Consider the following 13,494-nt stretch of genomic DNA (forward strand, 5'->3'; position numbering starts at 1 on the left):
ATAAAGCGAGATGAGCACCACAACCCCAGAGTCGGCCATGACTGGACCTAATGGTCAGGGGTCCATTTATCTTTTACCTTTTTGGAAACAAGACAAAAGGTCTAAAAAACTTTGTTTGATTCCATTAGACTAACAAAGCAAAGGGCTGTGGATTTACATATGCCCAAATTAAGACTTTCCTGACCAGAAATTGATCAAATGTCCAACTTGGTTTCTTACAGTGACTAGGCACTTGAAGATTTTCTGCCCAGACATTCGCTACGGTTTGCTGCTGTTGTGAAGGAACCGGTGTACTTTTCACAGAGACTTTGATGCACATAGAGACCTATAAACTCAGCTAACTAGCCAGGCTAGAGGCCTTGTGTCTGTTGTTCCTTTTTAAGTGCCTTATCTTATGCTAGGAGCAGCTTTAGTCCCAAGGTTGTAAATAGCATTCCTAAGTGTCTACATTTGACAAGAGAGAGTCCTTTGTTTTCTTCCCTAATAAATAGGTAATGAAGGAAAGACCATACATGGTATAATTGGTATTGTGTTGTAACTTTAGATTGGAGGAAGTTTATGCACATGCATTGCTTTAACAGATAACAACTATGTATATAAAGCACTGGTTTTCTATGTATATAATGTACTGGTTTTCCCAGTAGTGATATATGGATGTAAGTGCTGGACCATAAAGAAGGCTGGTCACCGAAGAATTGATGCTTTTGAATTATGGTGCTGGAGGAGACTCTTGAGAGTCCCATGGATTGCAAGAAGATCAAACCTATCCATTCTTAAGGAAATCAGCCCTGAGTGCTCACTGGAAGGACAGATTGTGAAGCTGAGGCTCCAATACTTTGGCCACCTCATGAGAAGAGTCTTGGGTCAAAATGGCGTCCGGCACGTTCCTTGCTGCGCCACTGGCCGTCCGTGCCAATCAAAACAACTTCAGCTCTCTTAGCTTAGTCCTAGCAGAGTCCACGCAGCGGGGGGGGGGGGGGGACTGTTGCTGTGTGTGGAAAATAAATCAAACTGAATGCAGGCTTTTCTCTTATCTCCAATAGTCTTTTAATGTGTAGAAAAACATCGTAAATCAGCCCGGCGAATTGGCTGGCATCCTTCCGCTTCTTCGTCAAAAGCGAAAGAGAACACACACAGAGAGAAACATTCCCGTATGTGAATATAGCCACGCCTCAGAATGTGAGACGTCACTCAGAACTGTTTAACCCTGTAAGTTCTGATTCTCCTCACACCCCCTCTCGTCTTGCATCCTGAGGGAAACTGTGAGTATAACTCTCCCCAAACACAACCCTTCACAGAGGTGGACTCCATGGACGTCCTGACCTCTGCACAGTCAGACCTCTGGAACTTCTTGCCAAGCTCTTTGGCAAAACCCTGCATCTGTCTATCTGTCTGTGCACAGCTCTCGGCCTGCTTGCCTTCTGGCAGCTTCGTGGTCGAGCACACATCTAAAGACCTCATTGAGTTCAACTCCTTTCCCATTGCCTCTTGCCCCTTCCTGGCTTTTGTCTCAGGCAACTGTTGAACCTCCTCAAATCTCTCAGGTTCGCACTGTGCGAAACCAGCCCACGCGCTGGTGACCTGAAACCTCTAGGTGGTACCCCCTTTGTCGTGCGTGCGGAATGTCTGAGCACTGTCTCAGGTGCTCATTCTGACCCACTGGGGCCAGCAAGTGTGTCACTGGTACCAGAAGACTCCCCCTCTGACTTACTGCGTCTTCGGGCCTTCTGAACTTTGCTAACAGGAGACGAGGGCTCACTCTTGGGCTCTCTTTTAACAACCTGTGGAGATGCCCAATCCTGTTCTTGACCCTGGTCAGCGACCTGGTCCTTATCAACAGGTTCAGCTTCTGCCTCTCCCTCCTCATCAGAATCAAGCAGACATTCTGAGAGAACATCAGGATATGCATGGATCCTTGACCAACCATTCTGCTCACAGAACTCAGCATTTCTGCTGACTAGAATCCTGGACTGATCACCATCTGGATATGCAAACCTCCACCCCTTTGTCCCAGGCTCGTACCCACAAAAGATCATTTTCCGGAACCTCAGGTCACCTTTCTTTCGTTGAACCTTTGGCACAAGCACCCAAGCTTCACAACCAAACACACGGAAGAAATGCACCTTCGGTTTCTTTCCGTGGAGCAAGAAATGCAGGGTGTCACCTACCACTGAGCTATAGGACCTGTTCATCGTGAAGTTGGCCGTCTTCCAAGCCTCGCCCCAAAAGCTCTGAGGCAAACCAGAGTCAAACAGTAGAGCGTCAGCTGCTTCGGCCAGTGCCTTGCTCCTGCGCTCCGCCAGGCCACTCTCCTGAGGAGATGTAGCAACCGTCAGCCTGTGACGTATTCCCTTCTGGCGGAAGAAACTCTGCAGAGCAGACTCAGTGAACTGCTCGCCTCGGTCACTCTGAAAACCCTGCACCTTGGTGGAAAACTGTAGTTCCACTGCCGCAACCCAATCTTTGATCAGTTGCGCTGCCTCACTTTGCTGTTTCAGCGAGAAGACCCACACGTTCTGGGTAAAATCATCTGTCAGCGTAAGCACAAATCTGGCCCCGCCCAGACTCTCTGGCATGGGACCACAAAGGTCTGTGTGCACAAGCTCAAAAGGCTTTGTGGTTACCCTCTCCGATCTGGGATAACTGCACCTTTTTACCTTTGCTCTTCTGCATGCCCTACAATCTAGGAATTTATCACATGCTTTCATCTTGCAACCTACAGTGCATTCGGGCAACTTCTGGATATCTTTCCAACAGCCATGTGACATTCTCCTGTGCCACAAATGAGCACATGAATCATGAGTGGGAACATTTGCACACTTCGCCTGTGCTTCCTCAGCATCCCCCTCACCCTCCAGAGGTGTCTCCAGAACAAAGAGGTTGTTCTGACATGCAACACTGACCAGTTGTCTCCCACCCCGGGAAATAGAACAGACATTATTTTCAAAGCAAATCTTATACCCTTCCTGTAAAAGAGAAGATACAGATAAAAGACAATATTTCATTCCAGGCACAATGTAGACCTCCAGCTCCGCCTGTAAGAAAGAAACAAACACATTTCCAACATTAGTTAAATGTCTCTGTGACCCATCAGCAAAAATGACTGTCTTCCCAGTTGAAACAGCCCTGCAGTTCCACATTTCACCACTAGGTGGCGCTGGCATCAGATGGTGACTGGCTCCTGAGTCTATGACCCAACGCAGCACTCTGCCCTCACTGGAGTTGTTCTCTAGCGTTGCCATGGAGGCTGCTAGGTGATAAGTACCGTCCTTCTCACGCCCTGTGTCACGTCCTCCCTGTGCATTCCCACGCTGGCCTCCTCTCCTGGACTGGCTGCCATGGAAACCTTGCTGACTGCCATGGGAAGCGACCTTGGAGACATCCTGCCCAGCCCCTCTGGCTCTCTGCAGACAGGATTGACGTAAATGGTCAACAGACTTGCAGACAAAACATCGCCGAGTGGAAAAAGCCTGAACTGCACCTTCAGCTGGCCTGGCCCCCCCTCTGAAACTGGCAGGGCTCTCTGTGCCAGCTCGGCCCCCTCTGAGTCGGCGTTCCTCCTCGTCACACACAGTGGAAAACTTTACAAACTTGCTTTTGGTCTTCTCTGCCCCTGTAACTTCAGGAACATGGCCAGCAGCCCCCTCTGGGCTCTCGGCTTTCTCCCGGCCCTGGTCTCCTGCTGAGCTTTCACACAGACTCCTCAGCACCTGCCAGGCGGCCTGAGCCGACTCAACGCCCTCCAGGTAGGGCAACAGCAAAGCGTCCACGCTTGCTTTCAACATGCAGAGCTCTCTTTGCATTCTCTGCTCTCTATCCTCCAGCAAAACAGCTTCCAAGCCTGCTGCGTCATCCTCAGCAGCAACTGGCATGGGTGGGGCTGGCTCCTTCTGGGCTATACTCCAGAGCCCTGTGGCCAAAAACCACCCCCTTACTCTTCTAACCCAGATATCCCAGGACTGGGTTGTGAGCTTTTCAAACGGGACGGAATATGACTCCTGTCCGTCTGCCATCTTCTCCCCCAGGGCTCAGTGTACTCACGTAACAAAAGCTCCTCCGGCACCCGGTCCCGAATATGTGATCCTCCCCAGCGAGCTCCTCTGCCTCAAAACGTTAGGCAAAAGCTCCGACTGGCTCCAGCTCAGCTGGCTTCTCCCCCACACACAGGCACGACTTGGCAACAGCTTCCAAAGTTTGGCTGACTTCCCATAACCTCTTGGGTCAAAATGGCATCTGGCACGTTCCTTGCTGCGCCACTGGCCGTCTGTGCCGATCAAAACAACTTCAGCTCTCTTAGCTTAATCCTAGCAGAGTCCACGCAGCGGGTGGAAACTGTTGCTGTGTGTGGAAAATAAATCAAACTGAATGCAGGCTTTTCTCTTATCTCCAATAGTCTTTTAATGCGTAGAAAAACATCGTAAATCAGCCCGGCGAATTGGCTGGCATCCTTCCGCTTCTCCGTCAAAAGCGAAAGAGAACACACACAGAGAGAAACATTCCCGTATGTGAACATAGCCACGCCTCAGAATGCGAGACATCACTCAGAACTGTTTAACCCTGTAAGTTCTGATTCTCCTCACAAAGAGAAGACTCCCTGGAAAAGACCCAGATGTTAGGAAAGATGGAGGGCACAAGGAGAAGGGGACGACAGAGGACAAGATGGTTCGACAGTGTTCTCGAAGCTACCAGCATGAGTTGACCAAACTGCAGGAGGCAGTGGAAGACAGAAGTGCCTTGCATGCTCTGGTCCATGGGGTCACGAAGAGTCGGACACGACTAAACGACTAAACAACAACAATATAAAGCATGCCCCACCCTTTTGGGCTTTCCTCAGCTTTTGGAGAGCGATCCCACTGAGCCATTATTGCCAGCAATAAACACCCTTTGTTTTCTCACCTCAAACCTTAATTTTGCTACAACCTCAGGCAGAAATTCATTGTGTCTATATGAAGCAAGTGATTGAGGAAGCTGCTCAGCCTAATGTTGAGCTGAAAGTCCAAGGCATAGGTACATAAGGCCTAAATTAGAAGCAAGAATGATGTGCAAGTTTGCACAAAATATTCAGTGATGTTTAAGTGTTTGTTTGAATTCACAATTACCTTCTTTTTGGAGCATGAGTGACATTCAGAAGCAGCTGAACTCTCCTCTTAAATTGAAAGATTTATTATTGTTATTTTACTATGGAATATGCAGTCACATTTCATGCTTCTTGCTATTCTGCTTCATGAAAGCACCAGAAAAGAATGACACATGAGCTTCTATGTCTATATTGCATACAAGACAGAAATATTTAGCGGGCAGACCAAAATAGACCTCTATTGTGCATAAGATCTTTACTGGGTATGAGAAATGTCCCCTTTATCAAACAATTCCCTCCGAGGAGTTTCATTCAAGATAACAAAAGATTTCTTGAATGCACCCACCCACCCCCATCTTCCACTATCAAAAAGTGCACTTTGCTGCACATAATCAGGCAAGACACAAGGATCATTGGTTCTTTCATACATAACAATTTGTTAGATTCTGCAGCTGTGTCTCTCCTTGTCCATCCTAATTGCCCGAGCAGTTGTGCATGGGTTCCAAAACTCCACCCCAGTAACTGAGAATTAAATATAATAAAATAAAATTTATGACAGCTTCTGCATGAGTGATGATGCTGTGACACAGTGGGGGAGCACATGAAGAAAAATCAGAAAAGAGTTTAATGGCTGTGAAACATCTATGCCTCTAAAATGAGGGTGCAAAGAAAAAATTCTGAAGCGCGTCAAATGCATAGCATGGGGTATTGGAATTAGACAAGGGCTGTGGTATATATAGACTGAAAGGCAACATTTTAAGGTGTGACAAGTGTAGCATAGAACTTTCAACAACTGTGACTTGTTCCATTTGAAAGGTAATTATGTTTTGTTCCCCAATTAGTGATTAGCTAACCACATAACAAGCCATATATACAATGGATACAGATATATTTTAAGCCTTCCAAGCAGACACCCCAAGGATGCTGTTTGTTTGATTTCACAAAGAATACTGCAGGAAATTGGAGTACATGTGGCATTCAGCTCAAATATAGAAATACTGCCACTTCCAAGTCCACAATTTCTGCAGCTATTATAAAACCTAGCAGCAAAGCTGCTATCTCTTATGAGTTACACTAGTATGAACAGTGTGGCTATACTGCTATCTACGTTCTTTAACCTTCAAAACTCACAATTCAGTGTGACTACAATGAAATATAAATGAGCACAACACACAAGCACAAAGGCATCCAAGGCTTTATGTTGAAACCAGCAATTCACAATATTGAAATAATGGAGGCACAAATGGAGCAATTCTAAATTTGAACGATAGAGTTGGAAGGTGGATTTTCTGTTGCTAAGGAAGGCTCAAAATTGGTTTTCCACATGTCTACATCCACAACACTCCTGGTATGAGTAAGTATATACTAAAGATTAGCATGCCATAAAGCTCCACAGCTGTCTTTATATAATTTTGTGGGTACACTTGATTGGGGCCAACAAGCCAGGACTATGGTTTGGGGGCATAATGTATTTCAAGGTATTTCAATGAATTTTTAACTTTCTTTAAAATATATCTCTTTTCAGTGAGGAAACATTCTACCCAATTGTCAAGTAAAAAGTAAATTTGTTTTACCTTTCTGTATTCCAGCCACTGAAAAGAAAAGTACTGGAGTGATTGACAAGTACCTAGGCCACTGATTGTAATCTTTTATTTTATTTAAATTAGTTTATAAATCAAATGACAGAACATAACAATCTATTTATTTGACTTTCTGCCCTTTCTCACCAATTTACAACAGACCTTACTTCCATTTGGAACAATTTCAATTTCTTGTTATACATTTTAAGAATGCTTTGGGGGGGGGGGCAGAAATCCACCTAGAAAATGAACAATTTACAGGTGCATTTACACATATGGTATCCAATATGTTCACCCACAAGTTGCGCAAAAATCTTGTTCTATTTGTTTACCTTTACTTTTCAATTCACTGTTTAGTATTTTTAATTACTATCTCGAAGGATGCAATTATTACTGCTTTGGAAAAAGAAAAGAAGAAATGTACTTTGGATGTGGAGGCCCAGATATTGTGGCAACTGAGGACTCATGTGGGAAGAAATAAGACCAAAAGCATACAATAGACTTGTTCCGAAAAGCAAATGAGGCCAAATCCAAGCAGAGGTGATAAAACACCATTTAAGTCTACAAAACTTCTAAAGCTACTTGACACAATGGACATAACTTTTTGCATCCTTCACTCTGCAACTTAATCCAGACAAACTATTAGATTCATTATTCTTTGCAACACTTTCTTAACATAGCTTGTACTTTGCCACATGCCTTGCCTTCATTTGATTGACTGATCGGTTATTTAATTTCAGTACCGCTCAATATATTAAAAGTATCTCCAAGTGGTGTAAAAAAACAACAACCTGAAGCTAAAACAGACAACTTAAACAAAATATTGCAAAAAGACAGTTACCTATAAAAATGATACATTAGTACAAAGATAGATAGATAGATGATAGATAGATAGATAGATAGATAGATAGATAGATAGATAGATGATATATAGATAGATAGATATAAACAATATCAATTGTGGTGTAGTGGTTAAGAGTGGTGGACTCGTAATCTGGTGAACCAGGTTTGATTCCCTGCTCCTCCACATGCAGCTGCTGGGTGACCTTGGGCCAGTCACACTTCTTTGAAGTCTCTCAGCCCCACTCACCTCTTTCTGACACTACCTTGCTCTCAGCTTCCGGGTTCTCACTCAGGGTTCACAGAAACTTTCAGCTCACCTGCAAAAGTCACACAATGAGAAGAGATCCTGGAAACAGCAGGAAAGATCTGTGTTTTTCACTGCAGACCTGCTCTTAATGGGCAGGCCCAAGGTGGATGATACTTCCTTAGGAAGCCCACAGCTGTGTCCCATTCAGCTGCAATCTCTACAGCCAATTCCAGGTGCAGTAGGTTTGTTGAGCTTCCCAGGGCATCCAAACGATGGGACTCACAGCTCTTTTTTCACCCTCTGTCCCCTCCTCCTTCTCCAGATACTTTAATGTCCCATGGCAGGGCATGCATTTTATGGGCAGGCCCAAGCCGCATGGTACTTCCTCAGACTCCTCCATTGAATGAACCTACATTTGCCTGTCCTCCTCTCATTCACAGCACCTATAGTTAAAAGCTTCCTCTTAAGGGTTCTTGGACTTCTGAAAGAAAAGCAGACTTTAGTACAGGCTTCCTCAACCTCAGCCCTCCAGATGTTTTTTGCCTACAACTCCCATCATCCCTAGCTAGCAGGACCAGTGGTCAGGGATGATGGGAATTGTAGTCTCAAAGCATCTGGAGAACCAAGGCTGAGGAAGCCTGCTTTAGTACTTGAAAATATTCTTGACTGTAAGAGTACAGTACAGTGGTGCCTCAGGTTTCAGGCGCTTCAGGTTACAGATGCTCCAGGTTACAGACTCTGCTAACCCAGAAATAGTACCTCGGGTTAAGAACTTTGCTTCAGGATGAGAACAGAAATCATGCTCCGGCGGCATGGCGGCAGCGGGAGGCCCCATTAGCTAAAGTGGTACCTCAGGTTAAGAACAGTTTCAGGTTAAGAACGGACCTCTGGAATGAATTAAGTTCTTAACCCGAGGTACCACTGTAAGTTCAAGGCAGACATCAGAACAAAGTGTATCTTCCTCTACCTCTTTCCCAGGTTAGCCCAGTGGTGGAGGAAGGGGGGTGCAGGGCTGCAGTCTGCCCCGGGTGTCATCAATGGGGGTGTGTGTGACAAAATGAATTTAAAAAAATAAACATAAAATTGGGCTCACGAAACTTTTTAGGAGTGACGTGGTGGCTTAGGTCCTGCAGGTTCCGCACTGCCTGAAAAGGCAGCATGGGACTTGTGTCTGCCTACTGCCACTCCCTCAGCCACCCTACAGCTGAGGGGGAGGTGGCAGAGAGGCTCCAAGCATCAGAGAAGCTTGCCCTGCCCCCATGGGCAGATTGCCCCACCCCCATGGGCATGGATCGCCCTGCCCCCGGCTGCCAGACATGCCCCCCCCGAGGCACCCGAGCGGCTAGCTATCATTGGCTCAAAATAACTATCATTGGCTCAAAATAAGTTTCAAACCTGTATCCAATCCAGATTGGAGACTGCAGGATATTTTCCCTAGCTTGTTGCTATTTCTCTCCAGAGTTATTGCTTTCAGTAAACAGTACTTTTGAGGTCAAAAAAGCAGCCAGGAGGTAGCAACCATGAGGAGAAAATAGTTGTGGGAAGCTGTGGTCTAGGTCAGGAGAATATGATTAATGACCTGAGCCTTTGAGGCACATCCCCCATTCAGCAGAGAATCAAAGCAGCACGCGGAAATGATGAGATTTATGGCTACATCGCTATGCTCTATTTTCTAGCTACGCAGACAGAAAAGAAATCATCCTCTCTCTGTGAAAGGCAGAGAGCAATCGAAAAAAGCAAAGAAACAGGAAACCAGTAACGTCACATCCATCTCCCGTCTCCCGTGAGATTTCCAACAGCCTGGAATGTCTCTGGAATGTAAACAGAGTCTTGTGACTCAAAGCACTGCACAGTGGCAAACAGAAACTAACAAAATTATCCATCCTTTCAAAATGAGACTAGGGCTTTGGCAGGCATGCCAACAATTCCAACTAGAAAATCCCCCAGAGCTGTCAGAAATCTCTTGGATTCCACAGGTCTGTTGAGAAAGACCGTCTTATTTGATCCCCCACCTTTGCAGGTGGGGAACTGCTGCCATCAATCCAAACCTCACCAGGGAGTCATCTAACATACCAAAGGGGGTTACCTGAATCCATACCATCACTGGCTCCATTCTGTACCCAAGAAACCCAAGACCCACACTGCACTGAGACAGTACAATGTTATGCTTTCTTTGAGCTGTATCATAATATTCAAAACATGCAAACTCCTAATGATAGCTGTGTCTAGATCCACACATTAGTCTAGGAGCTAAATAATAAGTTTGCTTCTATTGAAGTTTGCAAAGATTTAGTTCCCCAGTCATCCCTACAAGGCTTCCATTGGACATGCCTGAAGTACCTCTTTGGGTTCCAGTATCTTTGCTGTTCAATTAATCATGAATTTTGTTTGTGTGTTAGATGTCTGAAGTTACAATTCCTTACTTCAGGTAAATTACTCAATGCACTTAGCATGAGTCGTTAATTGGTGCAGCTGAAATACACGAACAACAGCATGACTTAGAACTACAAAAAAGCAAAGAAATTATGTTTATTTCTCATAAATAAGTTACAAGTGGCCATGTATTATTTATGTTACACAAGTTTAAACAATGTATAATACATGAGGATAAATTTACTAGATTTGAAGCAAAAATAACTGAGCAGTCTCCAAAGACCTTTATTAATATTGCAAAACTGGTATTATTCCGCTGTATAATTGATTTCCAGAAATGTTTCTTCATCTGTCTTTTAAAGCCAAATGATTCAAGCTAAAATGACATTAAGGCAAATGACAAGACGGCAAAGGTGTGTTTTCATTTTCAACGTTGACAGGGATAAAGAGGTGAGACAGGGCAGAGAAACCTGGGGCACAACGATATCTCATCATGCCTTCTGTTTGGCTGCACATCACTCTTTGGACAAAGGAGGAATAAATGCAGTTGGATAACTCTTTGGGGTATGTCTTCTGCCTCAAGTACTTCCACCCATTGTCTTCAACTATGAATCCCATAGAAGATGGAAGTTTTGCCTCAGATTCATGTACCAATCTAAAACAATTTTGTCTGTTGTTTCGTTTTCACTTTACTCCCCTGAAATGGTGATCCTAAGAGGGCTTCTGTGAAACACGTTTCCTCGAAATTAATGTGTGTCCTCTCCCAAAATTGAGTAAGGCCTTTTTGGTGGCTGCTCCCAAACCCTGAAACTCCTTTGCAGGAGAAGCTAGACTGTCTCCCTCCATGTTGGTCCTTCCACCGGCAGCTGAAGACTTTCTTGTTCCAACAGGCTTTTGGGAATGGAGTGCTTTTAATGAAACGGGTATTACACACATATATAGTTTTAATTCTATTAATGCTTAATGGTTTTCTAATGGCTGTCGTCCCCCTACCCCCCACGTTTTTAGTGATTCTTGTTTTTAGCCATAAGCTGCCTTGAGTCCCATTGGGGGGAAACGCAGGGTATAAATAAATATTATGACAAGAATGTTCTCTGGATGTTGTTGTACTATGTTTTCCACCATCTCTGACCATTGGCCATGCTGCTGGCAGCTGATAGGAGTTGCAGTCCAACCCTTTCTGAACGGCACTATGTTGGCTACCCCTGGGATATGACTATAAACCTGTGTAAGCCTCAAGACAGTTTATTCCCGTCAAGTAAAATCACATTTGATGATCAGGCTACTTCACCTTGCCTGTACAGTAGAGATCATTTGTACCAACACTGTGGCATTCCCTCTTCCCTGTATTTCAAGCTACCTAATATTTTTAAGCTAAACAGACATGTGTGCTTCAAAGGTACAAATCCACATGGTTCATAGTTTAATTATGCATTATGTGACAAAGTAATTTCTTTTGCTTGGCTTTGCACAAACCGAACATGCTCATGGTAGAATGGCTGCTGTTACAATCGCTAGCTTAATAGAGGAAGTTACATGCTGGTGATGGGATTTAAAATAGCATCACCTTGTACTGGTATTCTGAAAATTGAAAGCTCCTTAATATAAATTTTGAAATATGGCTCCTCTTTTTCTTGCATGTTTAATATTTTAAGCAACTTGAAAACCTTTAATGAGTACAGTTATTAAAACCTCTATTGTCTACCGGGGAATGATTAAAGCCCTGTGATTTTAGCTCTTCCTCTAGTTATCTCAGATGTCATTGTGATTGATGGCAAAGCATCCTTTCTTCCATAATGTTTCAGGCTTTGTTGAATGCCTCAAAGCAGATAATGTAACGGCAGGAAAATGTGAATTGGCAGATAAACAATTTCCCTCTGCTCAAGATGTAGCCACACTGCCCAAATTATCCTTGTTTGTCCACCTTGATAGCATTGTTTGATAACATCCCAAGTGGTACAACACAGAGGAGGTACAACACAACCTGTTCAGATAGTGGGGGGGGGGGGGAAGACCTGCCATCTTGAGGGAAGAGAAGAAGATGGATCATTGGCTGGTTGATTAAGAAATTGGTTTCTTGTGCCTTTTTTCACTTGGTTTAATACCAAGCACAAAGTACAAGTGTGGTTTTCTTCACAAGTTTGTGATTCCTTCTTGCATGGTCTAATAGTCAGCACACCTTCTATGAGGGTGCCACGGAATACAGCTAGCTTACATTGAGTCAGACCACTGGTTCCTCAAGCTAACTGATCTTCAATATTGAGTCCCCAGATATTGTTGAACTACAAACCCCTTCATCCCCTTGACCATGGGCTAATGGGGATGATGGGAGTAGTAGACCCTGGAGACAGACAGACAGACAGACAGACAGACAGACAGGTCTTGTATCCACTGCATTGACCAGGGGAGGAATGACTGCTGGGGGGAGAAGAGAATGCTAAGGTGTATCTGCAGCAGCACAACCAGACACTTTCATCTGCCCCACCTGCAATAAAACATGTCTCTCCCATATTGTTCTCTAGAGCCACAGCTGTAACTCTCCAATGTTTTGACTTTACCCCCAAAGGCACACTCTTCCATTGTCTCCTGGGATAGATGGATGACAGCATGCCAACAGTCCAATAATGTCTGTGAACTCAAAGCTAAAAAGCACTGCTAGCTCACTACTATTTCTACACTGACCAGCAACAGTTCTCCAACAAGATTTCCCAACCAAGGATGGAACTTTGTCACACAAAAAGGATGGACTTTTGCCATGCAAAATGTGTGCACTACCACTCAGCTATGGCCCTTCATCTCATCTCAAGATAAGGCCCTAACCATACCCAGTTAAAAACATCATGGTGTATTGAGTTACAGATAGGTAGCCGTGTTGGTCTGCCATAGTCAAAACAAAATAAAAAAATTCCTTCCAGTAGCACCTTAAAGACCAACTAAGTTAGTTCTTAGTATGAGCTTTCGTGTGCATGCACACTTCTTCTTCTATCTGAAGAAGTGTGCATGCACACGAAAGCTCATACTAAGAACTAACTTAGTTGGTCTTTAAGGTGCTACTGGAAGGAATTTTTTTAATTTTGTTTTGACTATGGTGTATTGAGTTCCTGTGACCCTGCTGAGCATCCCTGGCAGTTGCTGGAGGTGACATGAAGACTTGCATGAAGACCCACAAAGTTATTGTGGAGCTCAGCATGGTAAGCATTCTTAACTGTAACTGATGGGGCAACATTCTTTCACCATAGAGATATTCAGCAGCCCCATGGCAAGACCAACATGCTTCCTATCAGCGGAAGCACAAAACATGGAAAGGCTCCAACTCTGATGAATATCTGGCCTAACGTTGGACCCAGTGATCAATAACTTAAGCCATTTAAAGG

At 44.4% G+C, this 13,494-nt stretch overlaps 1 protein-coding gene across 1 annotated transcript in view; it reads right to left on the reverse strand.

Moving 5' to 3' along the window:
* Positions 1 to 13,494, reverse strand: part of LOC307223635 (uncharacterized protein) — a 688,399-nt gene that overhangs the window by 404,158 nt on the left and 270,747 nt on the right. The window lies entirely within an intron of this gene.

The sequence above is a fragment of the Podarcis cretensis genome, assembly GCF_951804945.1.
Source record: "Podarcis cretensis genome assembly, chromosome: 9".
NCBI classification, from domain to species: Eukaryota; Metazoa; Chordata; class Lepidosauria; order Squamata; family Lacertidae; genus Podarcis; species Podarcis cretensis.